Below are 13,089 nucleotides of genomic sequence, written 5' to 3' on the forward strand. Positions count from 1 at the left end.
TTTGCTGCTGCGTCTTCTTCTTCTTGTTTTTTTCTTACCTCTTCTTCTTGCTGCTGTTGCTGTAGGAGAAAAGCTTGTTCCGCTTCCTTTTGCTGTTGTATAAATTTCTCCAATTCTTCTTTCTGTCTCTGTCTAAAATTTTCCATGTGCGGTAATGAAGGAGAAGGTGACGAAGGTTCAGGAACAAATTCTTGCAAGGTAAAAAAATCCACAAAATCCCAATTCACCTCTTCTGAAAGTAAGTCTGGGTTCCCTTGGGTAGTCTCCACCATCAGTGCACCCAAACTGATCGTTTTCTGAGTTTCCGTCATGTTGAAAAACTGTCGCTTAGATTGACTACGCACAGGCGCTAGCGAATCTATATAGACTATGTGACGTCACAGACTGCTCTCTTCGGATTGGACGTGGGCTGACTGAATTTTGTAACGCGTGTTTGGATTGGTCAACAAACTCAATCCGTTTCAATCCTTCCTCCCCCTATAAATAAGTACAGTTCACTGCATTCCTTCACCTGTTACTCAGCACCCCAACATGTGGACCGATGTACAATCTTCAACGCTTGTGTCTTCGATGATGTTCCGGACGGACATATCAATGTATGTCCGATCCAACTGGACAGTTATCCACAGGACAGACACCAGCCTGTGGATGCGAAGAATCTTATGTGGAGCATCAAGGATGCCTCAAAAGAGTCTTAATCTATGGTCCTGCAGTCAGGCACAGCCTAAGGTCAAGAAGAAGATGTCACAGATGCCCTTTATGTTAAGGGTATATTAACATAAAACCAAAGGCCCTTTTCAGGGCCATTCCTATCTCTCGAAAAGATCTTGACTTTCAATTGCCTACCCCTTTTTTTATTTTTTTGTTTAAAAAAATAATAAAAAAATAGAGACCCCTCCCTGTTTCAATTTTCGCCTGATCCATTTTCATAGACCCATCAGGTCGGGACCTTATTAAAATAGGGTCCCGACCCTGTTCCATTTCCCCTAGTCCCAAGACAGTCCCACGATTTATTCCCCATGTTCAATTTCCCTTGTCCCTAGAGTGAATAGTTTTTTTTCTTTCTCCCATGTTAAATTCCCCTTGTCCCTAGAATGGATATTTTTTTTTTCTCCCATGTTAAATTGCATAGTCCCCAGAGTGGATATACCCTTTTTAACATGGAAGTTCCCTAGTCCCTAGACAGTCCCTATTCACTACTACCATTGTCATTACCAGCCTGAAACCAAATTTAATGCCATTTGTATAAATTCATTTCAAATAAATATTATGATATAGTTGAAGTGTAAAGTCAAGCAAGTATTCTGTTTGCAGATTTTACATTTTAGATATTATAGTAAAGTCATATTTTCTCTTGTTTAGTAAACTTTATTGCAACTGGTTCCAAAATAGTAAATCTTATTTAATGTTCATTCACCAGAATAGGTATTAATACAATCCCGAATTAACTGTATGGTACTAAAATATACCCTGATCTTGTGTGAGATTGTAATATACAGAACTATACCTCAAGACAACAATAATATATTGAATTTATATTGTATCAAGACTGTCATGGTTATGAACTCCAACTTTATTCAGGTTTTTTCATAATAAATGATCATCTTGTGCTATGGTTGAAAAGAAATCAAAGTTCAGTTTAACTCCATTCTCTCCACATTTGTAAGTTGTTAAGAGGCATACTCATCCTCAGTGTTATAGTAAAATGTAATCTTATTTGGATCAATCTTGGTGGTGTAATATATGAATGGAGAAAGAATATTATCATCCAGATTAAAATATGTTTTATTCAGACTCTACTAAAATTTTTAGTTGGATATGGGTTACGGAGCCTGATGTGTACGAACAAAGCAATGTGTACCATGACCTTTTTAATTTAACATTTTAAACTCCTGCAGAAGAAAGAGATTTTTTAGATCCATTAATCTGTATTAACAAAAACATTTCTTCAGTATGATTTTCAATTACTTAGTATTGACAAAACTCATATTTTAAAGTTGTTGTTTTTTTGTGTTTGGTTTGGCCTTTTATGGTAAACCAACACAAGTAAGTTATTTAGTGCCAAGGCACTTTAAGTATAGTGCCTTGCCCAAGGACACACCATGGTAGCTAACCCAGGTTGGTCTGATGGTAGAATTTGAACCTACCTTATTTCACAGGTCCAGAAAGCTAACCACTGAGCCACTACAGCTCCCCATCTTATAGTGGAATGCTGGTATACTTTATGATCAAGAAGGATGGGTTGGGGTATGCATGTTGCATCTGAAAAAAGTGATGGAATTTTTGTTTACATAATATTTTAGTCATACAATATGAATCATTTTCTATAGATTTAAGATGTATCAGATCAAGTTAAGAAAAATCATATATTCTGTTTCCTGGGAATGTACTAAAATTCACTGTTATTGTTTGATTTTTTGGTAGTAAGCTTACTTGGTATTTTTTTCTTTTTAACTTGAATACCTAATTTGTTAACATCCTATTCTAAATCTTCAGAGTTCTGTCTATTAAGTGACAACTGTTGATACATGTAGGGAAGTTTTTGTTTATATCTTTTGATTTTTGTGATTCTGGAAGTTGCAGTATTTGTTGTTGTATTATAACCATTTCAGTAATTTAATGAATGCAGAGTATACTGCTCTATAAATTAAATTTAAGTGAAAATAATGTAAAAGTATGTTTCACTGCAAATATAAATTGTTTAAAATAATATATCATTTATCATATGACTATTCAATTGTGGTAACTAGTATTCCATCCAATATCTATATATTAAAATATGTCTTTTCATACAGCTGGTGATCATTTAGATACAAGTCCAATTGAACATAATCAAATTATCAATGCAGGTGTTTTTATTAGTAGTAGTATTGCAAGTATAAGTGTTAGTATTAAGATTTCATATACAGGTATGATAAGTGTATCATAATGTTTAAATGATGCTCCTTGTTACAACATAAAATATGTTCATTGAAACAAATGGTTCACTGGTAAATTGGCAGCAAAGGTCTTCACTGAATTATGTTGCATAAACTATTTTACAATAAAACATATATGATGCATCTCAATTATGATGAATGTGAGGAGGAGGATTAATAATAATGCAATTTAAGTTATCTTCATAACATAAGTTCTAGCAGATGTGTAATTTTTATGTGGTTCATCATCAGTTTGAAACTGGTCTGTGATTTCTGGATCTGGACATACCTGGTCCCCTGCTGTTGTGCTGCTATGGTCTTTACAGTTCATTAGGATATCAGTTACACTTGGTTTACATTTAGAACCCCATGGGATGGAATGCCCAGTTTGAAACTGAGAGAATGGTTAATTATCCATAATATAACTCCTGCAGTTATTATTAGGTTTGATATCAAGGTCTTTCTTTAAAAGCTTTTCAACTCAGGTTCTGTTCTACCATACAGATAAATAAAGTCAAATTCAAGGCTTTCAGATTTGTCCAGTTTGTTTCATGTGTTGCGGCAGACAGACTGTATATTGCCACTGTACCATATAAATATCAGTGCTTAGTCTGCTCTCAGTTGCTGTGGTTTGATTAGTTACAAGTGTCATCACATGTGACTAATTATTGACCAATGTAATGAAACTTGTATAATTAGAAGGCTGTATTTAAAAACTCTAAAGATCTTAAAAAGAAAATTGGATCGGGGTAAGTAAAACCTTTTACTTTGACCATTTGGCTAGAAAATAATTTTCAATAAGTTTAAATTGGATAATAGTAATATAATAATTAATTACACAAATCAGAATAAAAGCTATTTGCATATCCCCTTACAGCTGTTGCTTTTTCATAGTACTAAGTAGAATAAAGTATAGTTAAGACAGATAGCTTTAAGCTAGAATTAAACTCAAATAAATTGCAAGAAATCAAAACAAACCCAGGATTAAAACTAAAGAAATATCCCGTCATATATACCTTACATCAAATAAAGAAACTCAAGATGGATAACAACAAAATTAATGTCACATCATCAAATAGTTATCTCAGCTGCCTGGTCAACCTAAAGGCAGATAAACTAAGGCAAACTTACTCCGAAGCAGTCTCATCCCCCCTAAGAGAAAAACGACAGATACAGTTCTTAACGCCAATTTTCAACTCGACCCCAACTGACTCGATGAGTAGACTCTACCTGTCACCAAGCGTAAACGAGAATGTGGACAATCTACCGAGTTACCGCAAAACTACATCCGACACGAGTACCCAAACTGAGGAACAATACTCAACAAGCACAAAAACAACCCAGACCACGCTGGTTAAAAACACTAGCAGCCAGGGGACTCAAACTGAGAACCTACTAGATGAAACAGAACGCCCTCACCCTACCACAAATAAAGCAGTCACACACGACTCAACAAAAGGTAAGAATAATAGGAAAACCAAATCCCAAATACCAGTTAGAAAGAATAAGGAACACACTAACTGTCAGAATACAAGACCCAGCAAGCCGGTTATGGACAACGAAACAAAGTCAGCTAAAGAGACAAACACCAGGGGAAAAAAGACCAGTCTGCAAAATATCCAAAACAAGAAACACCCCGCTGAACTGACTCTCTTCGTCAAGGGAGTAAATTCCAAAATAACGAAGTTAGCCTTTAAAACCATAGCATGGCAATTGAACAAACATCACCAAGGAGAATTCACGCTTAAAAGCACTAGAGACGACTTGCTGATAATCAAATGCACCACTGAACAACAGATTGCCAAATATATGGAAATTGAAAGAATAGACCAAATAAATGTTCAGGTCACTAGACACAACAGAACAAAACAACACATAGACCCAAACCCCCCAAAAACACACAACAAAGGAGTCATATACGTATCAACTCAAAATAAAACCAATGAAATAGTAGACTACATAAGGAGCAAAGGACAGGAAGTAGAGAAAGCAATCCGCCTAAAAACAAGAAGGGGAAAGGATAGCACTGCAGTGGTACTCTTTTTTAAGGGCGCCACCCCAGAAACTATCAAAATAGCCGAAAAAGTCAAGGCTAAAAAAAATTTTTGCTTTCAAAAACAAACCACGGTTCTGTGGCAACTGCAAAAATTGGGGGCATTACTCTAAGAGTTGCGGAAACCTATTCCGGTGCAATCAATGTGGTCTTCACCACCCAGACCGGAAAACATGTAGCGCCACCAATCAGCACTGCGCTAACTGTAGTGGTAACCACAAACCAAACCACGCAGAATGCCCTAGCTCTTAGAGAAGCCCTAATAGTCGAATATATGATCTCCCATGGGGTAAACTATAAGCAGGCCAAAACAAAAATCAGGATACCAAAAACAAAATAAATAGGTAGCACCCTCACTGGTAGGAAACACGCATAAAACGAAAACAACAGTAAATTAAACAAACTATTAAGACTTTTTGCACTAGAGATGGATTCCAGAGCAGAAATCAAAATATGGCAATGGAATGCACGCGGCCTTAGGGCCCACGCTGACCAACTAAATAACAAAATACTTGAACAGGAAAGAAAACCAGATGTTATATGCATACAGGAAACCCACCTAAATGATACCTCACGTATCCCAAACATCATAGGCTACAACACCAAATACCTAAAGCATCGATCCCCCACAGCAAGAGGAGGGGGGTTAGCAACCTTTGTTAGAGATGGAATTACATCAGAAATGCATAAATTAACAGATAGTAGACCGCCCAATGACTTCGAAATACAGATAGTCAAAATAACCGCTCAAACTAAGCAGGTACTAATCGTTAACCTCTATGAAACAAATGAGCAGCGCAATTTAAGTGCAGACGAAACAATCAAAATGATTAAAGACTGTGGAGAATGGGTGGTAATATGCGGGGACTTCAATGCGCACAATGAACTATGGGGGAGTCAAAAGACGGACATTAAAGGAAAAATTGTAGAAAAATGGGCACAAAAATGCAACTTAGTTTTTCTAAACAACACAATGCACACCCGGATAGATGACAGAACAGGCCACACATCAGCAATAGACCTATCTCTATGCACACCAAGATTAACAGGCATTTCTGATTGGCAAGTTGATGAAAGCGACCCTATGGGAAGTGACCATTACCTTATAAATATAGAAATACAAATTAGAATACCTCAAAATAAAGCGTCCTTCACACCAAGATGGAAATACGAACAGGCCAACTGGATTAGGTTCAAACAGATAGGTGACTCAATCGACCCAGAAACCATATATCACCGGGACATTGACACCTTTAATGACAAATTAATAGAAACCATTAACACAATGGCCCAAGAAACAATTCCTAAAACTAAAGGAGTAGCACCCAAACCCACGGTGCCCTGGTGGAATAATGAATGTAAAATAGCAATTAAAGAGAAAAAAAGAGCTCTAAACAAATTCAAAAGAACTAAAAATAATAGGGACTTTAACTACTACAAGGAAAAGGAAAAAACTGCCAAACAAACTATTATGATAGCTAAACAAAACTCATGGAGAGAATTCTGCTCAAAACTAGATATTAACACAAAATCGAAGGAGGTGTGGCAAAGAATTAAAAAAATGAGAGGCAAAACTAAATCAATAACCCCCAACATACCTGGACAAAACAACAAACATAAGGCAGAATTATTCGCAAACTATTTCGCCAACATGTGTAGCAATACCAACTTAGAGGATAAGTTTAAAAATCATAAAAGGCAATTTGAGGAAAGCAACTCTGACAACATAAAGGAAGCAGGAAATAATGACGGCCCACTAAACCTTCCGTTTACAGAAGCCGAATGGAGAAAGGCCCTCGCCGGCAAAAAGACCACATCCCCCGGGGAGGATACTTTGGGGTATGAAATGTACAAGAACCTACCCAAAAAACTTGTCACAATTGCACTTAACCTCATTAATAAAATATGGGAAACCGGTACCATACCTATAAGATGGAAAAAGGCAGTAGTGGTCCCGATTCTTAAGCCTGGAAAACCCTCAAGCGATATAAAATCATACAGGCCCATATCACTAACAGACAATATATGTAAAATAATGGAAACTATGGTAAACAACAGGCTGAAATACCATTTAGAAAGCAAAGGACTACTAGCTAATACACAGAGCGGGTTTCGCAACTACCGAAGCACAATAGACCAACTCATGAGACTAGAAACCGCTGTCAAATTAGCATCTAGAGAAAAATTTTAAAAATCCAGATATGTTACAGCCATCTTCTTAGACATGGAAAAAGCATATGATCTAATGTGGACTAAGGGACTGATAAGTAAACTTAAACCATACGGAATAACTGGCAATATATACAAATTTATTGCTAACTTCCTAACCGATAGAAAGATACAAGTCAGACTAGGACAAGACTACTCCGAACGATACAAACTGGAAAATGGCACGCCACAATGAAGCGTAATCAGCCCAACTTTATTTAATATAATGATAAACGACCTGGAAACAGCGGTAAAACCCAACCACCTTGACTTATCCCAATTCGCCGATGACAGCGCCGTATGGAAAACTGGCAACCCAGCCAGCAGAGAAACGACCAAGCACTTACAAAAAGGACTAAACGATATAGGAAATTGGACAGATAAATGGGGATTTAAATTGTCACCTCTAAAAACAGTAGGCATAGTTTTCAATCCGGGAGGTGGCCACCCCCCACCCACTCCAAACTTAACCCTAAAGGGGGTACCCATCAAATTCGAAAAACAAGCGACACTCCTAGGTATGGTATTCGACCACGAACTCACGTGGGCAGCTCATATCCAAGAACTCGTAACGAAGTGCAAACGAGACATCAACCTCCACAGAAACCTCAGAGGGGTGAATTGGGGGGTTGATCAAAAAACACTCGTTACCCTATATAGAGCACTTATAAGAGCAAAATTGGACTACGGTTGCCAGGTATATGGAGCGGCGAACGCCACGTTACTAAAGAAACTAGACACAGTCCAATCAAAAGCGCTAAGGGTATGCACCGGCGTCCTAAATGGTACCCCCACACAAGATATCTTAATAATAGTAGGAGAACCCCCGCTAGACCTAAGGCGGAAGGAATTGATGCTGCGATACTCGACTCGAATATCAATACACCAACCCAACCACCTCACGCTACAAGCCCTCTTAGCATGCGACAAACCATTCGATACAAAAGGAAAAAATAAAAAAATACCTAGTGGGAAAATAATTATAGAATTAAAAAGGAAATTTCAAATCGCAAATATCAACCCAGAAAAAATAAGGTACTACCCAGACCCCCCGTGGACCTGTCCCACACCACAAATAGATCTTAGCTTACGTAAACTAGGACAAAAACAAAATGACCCGATAGGACTAAGAGCATCAATACTAACGTACATTGACAACAAATACGAGACATACACGCAAATCTTCGCAGATGGATCAAAAACCAAAAATCCAAATAAAACTGCAGCAGGGATAGTGATCCCAAAATTAGATGTCGCCGTTGGAAAAAGACTCCCAGACCAATGCGCTATATACACGGTAGAATTCATGGCAATACTAATGGCATTAACATACGTCAAAACATACCCCACAACTAAGGCAGTCATTCTAAGCGACTCTTACAGTGTACTACAATCGTTAGCAACAGACCAATCCAAGAGCAGACCTAATATGATTAATCATGCAAGATCGCTACTTAAAGAGATTGAAAAAAACAACAAACACGTTGAATTCGTATGGATACCCTCTCACATCCATAATCCCAGGCAATGACAAAGCAGATGCAGAAGCAAAAAACGCCACAAACGAACCAAAAGCCCAAAATATAGCATACAGCGTCACTGAAATCAATAACATGGGACAAGATCAATGACATGTGGCAAGAGCTATGGGAAAAATCGGATGCAAACAGTCTAATACACACGATGATGAAAAAAGTAAGTAGAAAAGTCGAAAGTCCGACCTTCAAAAATCCATACGATATAACAATAATAAATAGAATAAGAACAGGTAAAACACTATTGGCAGGATGCGCAGGGAAACACATAAAAAGGGGACCAACCGAAAACTGCCCCTACTGCCCAACTCCAGAAACAATCGCACACTTAATAAATATATGCCCCAAATACAACCAGGAAAGGGCCGAACTAAAATCTCAACAGGAACAAATAGGAGAACGGTGGACATACCCGGAGTTACTTGTGGCAAAAAACAATAACAGGAATGACCTATAATAACATCATGACATTCATTAACAAAATAGGCAAAAGGGGACAAATCTAAACCGAATGAAGGGTTGGGTATAAAGAGAGACCATGTAAAGAAATTAAAACCAATAAACCTAAAAGATCGAACCAAAAAAGAAAAAAAAAACAATCAAAATATTACAAATCACTGTTTGGGAATTGTGACGGCCGGCTCGGGCTAGTGGGTTCACAGACTGACACCGCCGCTCATAACCCGAACAATAAAAACCAGATAAGGACGAATATTACAAAATCACTGTTTTGGAATTATAATGGCATGCTAGGCCCCGTAGGTTCAAAAAAAAACAAAAAACAAAAAAAAAAAATATTAAAAAGTAAATCAAAGACCAGTCAAAATATTACAAATCACTGTTTGGGAATTGTGACGGCTGGCTCGGTATCGTGGGTTCACAGACTGGCACAGCCGATCATAACCCGAACAATAAAAACCAGATAAGGACAAAATATTACAAAATCACTGTTTCGGAATTATAACGGCATGCTAGGTCCCGTAGGATCAAAAAAAAATAAAAAAAATATAAAAAAATAAAAATAAAAAAAATATACATTAAAATAAATCACAAATAGCTAAGCTAAACAAAAATAACAGGTAAATAGCCAAGTGGTCAAAGCGAAGGGAAACAAAGGCAATCAAACCACTTCCCTCGAAGAAAACATCTCACGGCGAACATGGCAGTATCAAAAGGACGAGAAGACCAAAATAGAAACGGACACGGGATAAGGCAGAAAGAGCTGAAATAAAGAAGAGCAGGAAAAGGCACAGGATGAAGTTAAACGTCCTAAGGCAGTAAAAGAAGAAAGAACAGGACACTTGCAGACCTTGGGGAATGAAGGCAGAAACAATGAAAAGAGTATGCCTCAAATAATCAAACCACCCCCACCCCCCAGTATGAAAAGAATTGCCTTCCCGAAATCAAACAAAAGAAATAAGGCCACCCCCCCCACATCTACTTATAAGTGTGAATGAGAAAGTGAGCGTGAATGTGTGTTGTCGGGATATGTGGGAAAAGCAGAAAAACGAACAAAAATGTCTATAGCCATCACACAAATATAGCATACACACTCCCTACCCACCTTTTTTTTCTTTTCTTTTCTTTTTTTTTTTCTTTTTTACAAACAAATTTTACCACATAGGGCTTTCATTCTGACCCACGAAAGCCCTCTTTTGACTAACAACTTACTGGCCCTGAAACACACTGATTGGTTTAAAGCCACACGTACGAAATACTTAACCAAATTGAGATCTCCAAAACAAAATAAAGGGCTACTAAAAGCCTACTAGATGTGAAAAAATTTTCGGAAAATTCAAGTACGCAAAGTACACAAAATTTAATAGACCTTACAAAAGATAGGAAAATTCACAACTCAGGAATATCTGAAGCGTATGTGACAATCACATGTTTGGCAAGATAGTACAGGAATAGCCCAATAAATATAGGGAACTGGGCATTGATTGCAACGAAAATTTCATAATACTGCTGCTGGTGTGCTTCGGTTACTGCCTGAAATGAGAGAGGAAGGAGATGCAGGATGCAGAAACAGACCACCAACGGAGTACAACGATGGAGAAGGTTGCAGCGATGAGAGCCTGGGCGGGACCTTTTGGGGCACCTGGGCTTCGGCTTGCTTGCTTGGGGGCATTGTATAAGTTAATCGCTAAATTCAAAAAGTACACAAACGTGTACAAACTAAACAGTCGCACATACCGAAAGGTGCACGTGACTTTAATCCAATGAATCAATGAAATGTGTGCTAGAGGGTAGGGTTAGCAGTTATACTCCCAATTATGTTTGTGATGAGCAAAAGCAGCTGCACAAATTTGAGCTTTTAGTTTGGTTCTGGTAGGGTCAAAGGATGCAGGTACATTTTACATTCATTTTTTACTAGAAATAGCTATTTTCAATATTTTTCTGTGACAAGGCAACTAAAAGAATCAGTATGTGCCTTATGCATGAATAAAGTTCACTAGTACTATAACAAATTAGCATACTTTTCGTCACCCCTCTACCATCAAGATTTTTTTATATTTACCTCTGTAGCAGACACAAATAAAAGTCGGCAGCTCATTTGCAGACTAAGTTACGCATATGATCTCCAATGCTCATCTAACTGTGACAGGCAGTCACCAACAAGCCAACCTATTTCCATGCCTAACTCAAAGTAAATCTGAACCACATTATAGATTTAGCTTATGTGTAAATTTATAAATGCTAGGCTTGTGATAATTAGGTTCATGCCTTCTACCTTAAAAATTAGAGGGATGTCAAAATACGAAACTATCCAGTGAGACCTATGATGTTAATTTTAATCCCTATGGGATTTGTGACATAAAAAACCCAAATGCTTTATGTATTAAAAGGTAACTAATGGGGGCAGGATCTGCAGTGAATCAATGGTTAGTATGCTAGACTCCTGATAAAAATGTTTGTGTTAAAATCCTGTTATCAAGTCAACCAGGTTACCTACTGCAATGTACCCTTGCCTTACTCCAATTCCCTCAGTACTCAGTAAACAACTAGTGTTGCTGTACATAACAAAACCAGTCCATATTGATTTTACATATTTTACTAAATCCTGACAAAAATAATTCTCTAAATAAAGAATGATTAATATGTGATGGTCTCACATGTAATCAAACTCTTCCAAGCTTTTAATGATATGAACCGATTTATCAATGTTTATCAAATTTGCATGAAAAACTATTTCTTATTTGTCATCAAATATGTTCAATGTTTTGATCATATAAGCATTTCTGCTACATTAGATCAAAATAATCTTTTTGTCAGAAATAGAGCCCTTATAGTATTTGCAAGGTCAACCAATCAGATGCAGAATTTGAGTTTAATATGAATGAATATTTTTTTTACAAAATTGCTCTTTTGCTATATCTTGATGAGATAAATCTATTCACCAAGTCTGATGAAATTAATGAGAAATAGTTTTAAGAGCAGTAGCAAGAATGGCTAGTGAGATGTAGAACCACCACATTATATGCATAGATTTTGCTTATAGCCTCAGACATACAAGCAAATAATTAAACAAGTCAGATCTAAATTGGATCATAAACACTGTTGTGCAAATCATAAGAAACTCTGCCAATCAGATGCAAGGTCACTTCACTACCATACCTTTATCACACATAATAAGCATCATTGTGAAACTTGACTCTATAAGACCAATGGCCAAGCATGATCAAACTTGAATCAGCAGTAGTGGTTATAACCTCATGTATTTGTATGCATCTTCACTTCTTCAATCTAGATCTCATTTATATAAGCATGTATTCTACGTTTAGTAAAAACTGCACTACATGTATAAATATTGCATGCGGTGGTAACATACTCAGATGAAAGATCACCTTATTATTATTAATGGTTAACACTCATCAAACTTCAAGGACAACTTAATGATTTTAGCCTATATTGTGGAAGTATGGCTTTTAGGCTGGTTAAAAAACTCAACTAATCTTATACATGATCACATGTATATACTTGGATTTTGCTCATTATTAGATTTATCCAAGATGTTGATTTAAGCCCAAAACCAAGTTTTATATAAACAAATTGATCAGAACTATGGACTCCAAAGTAGCTAATTTCTTACTGTTGAAAGACAGAGGGGGATGTGAAATAAATAACACACTCTGGACCATTACATAAACCCACTTAGCCTTTTGACCAGTTGAGATAAAATATCAACAATAATGTTAAATAAGATTGATAAATTATGTTTTCTCACATTACCTCTAGCCCTTTTCAACATGGATGGTATTTTTCTTCCACATATGTCAGCTCTTAATTAGTGGCCCTTTCCCATCATGAATGTTGTAGGTGAAACTCTCAGAATTAGGCTTTTTAATTTATATCTGTAGAAGAAAAAAACTAT

General features: G+C 36.9%; 1 long non-coding RNA gene across 3 annotated transcripts in view; it reads right to left on the reverse strand.

Annotated features, from left to right (window-relative positions):
* The window catches only part of LOC149774616 (uncharacterized), a 120,854-nt gene that overhangs the window by 106,135 nt on the left and 1,630 nt on the right, over positions 1-13,089 (reverse strand). For 2 of the 3 annotated variants that reach the window (XR_016416769.1, XR_016416767.1), the window contains exon 2: positions 12,948-13,069. This is a non-coding gene — a long non-coding RNA (uncharacterized LOC149774616). Of the gene's footprint in view, positions 1-2,147; positions 2,263-12,947; positions 13,070-13,089 lie in introns of all 3 variants that reach the window. The other variant, XR_016416768.1, reaches the window with a different exon arrangement.

Source organism: Sinohyriopsis cumingii, unplaced genomic scaffold (genome assembly GCF_028554795.1).
Source record: "Sinohyriopsis cumingii isolate HCF-2022 unplaced genomic scaffold, ASM2855479v2 utg000160l, whole genome shotgun sequence".
Lineage (NCBI taxonomy): Eukaryota > Metazoa > Mollusca > Bivalvia > Unionida > Unionidae > Sinohyriopsis > Sinohyriopsis cumingii.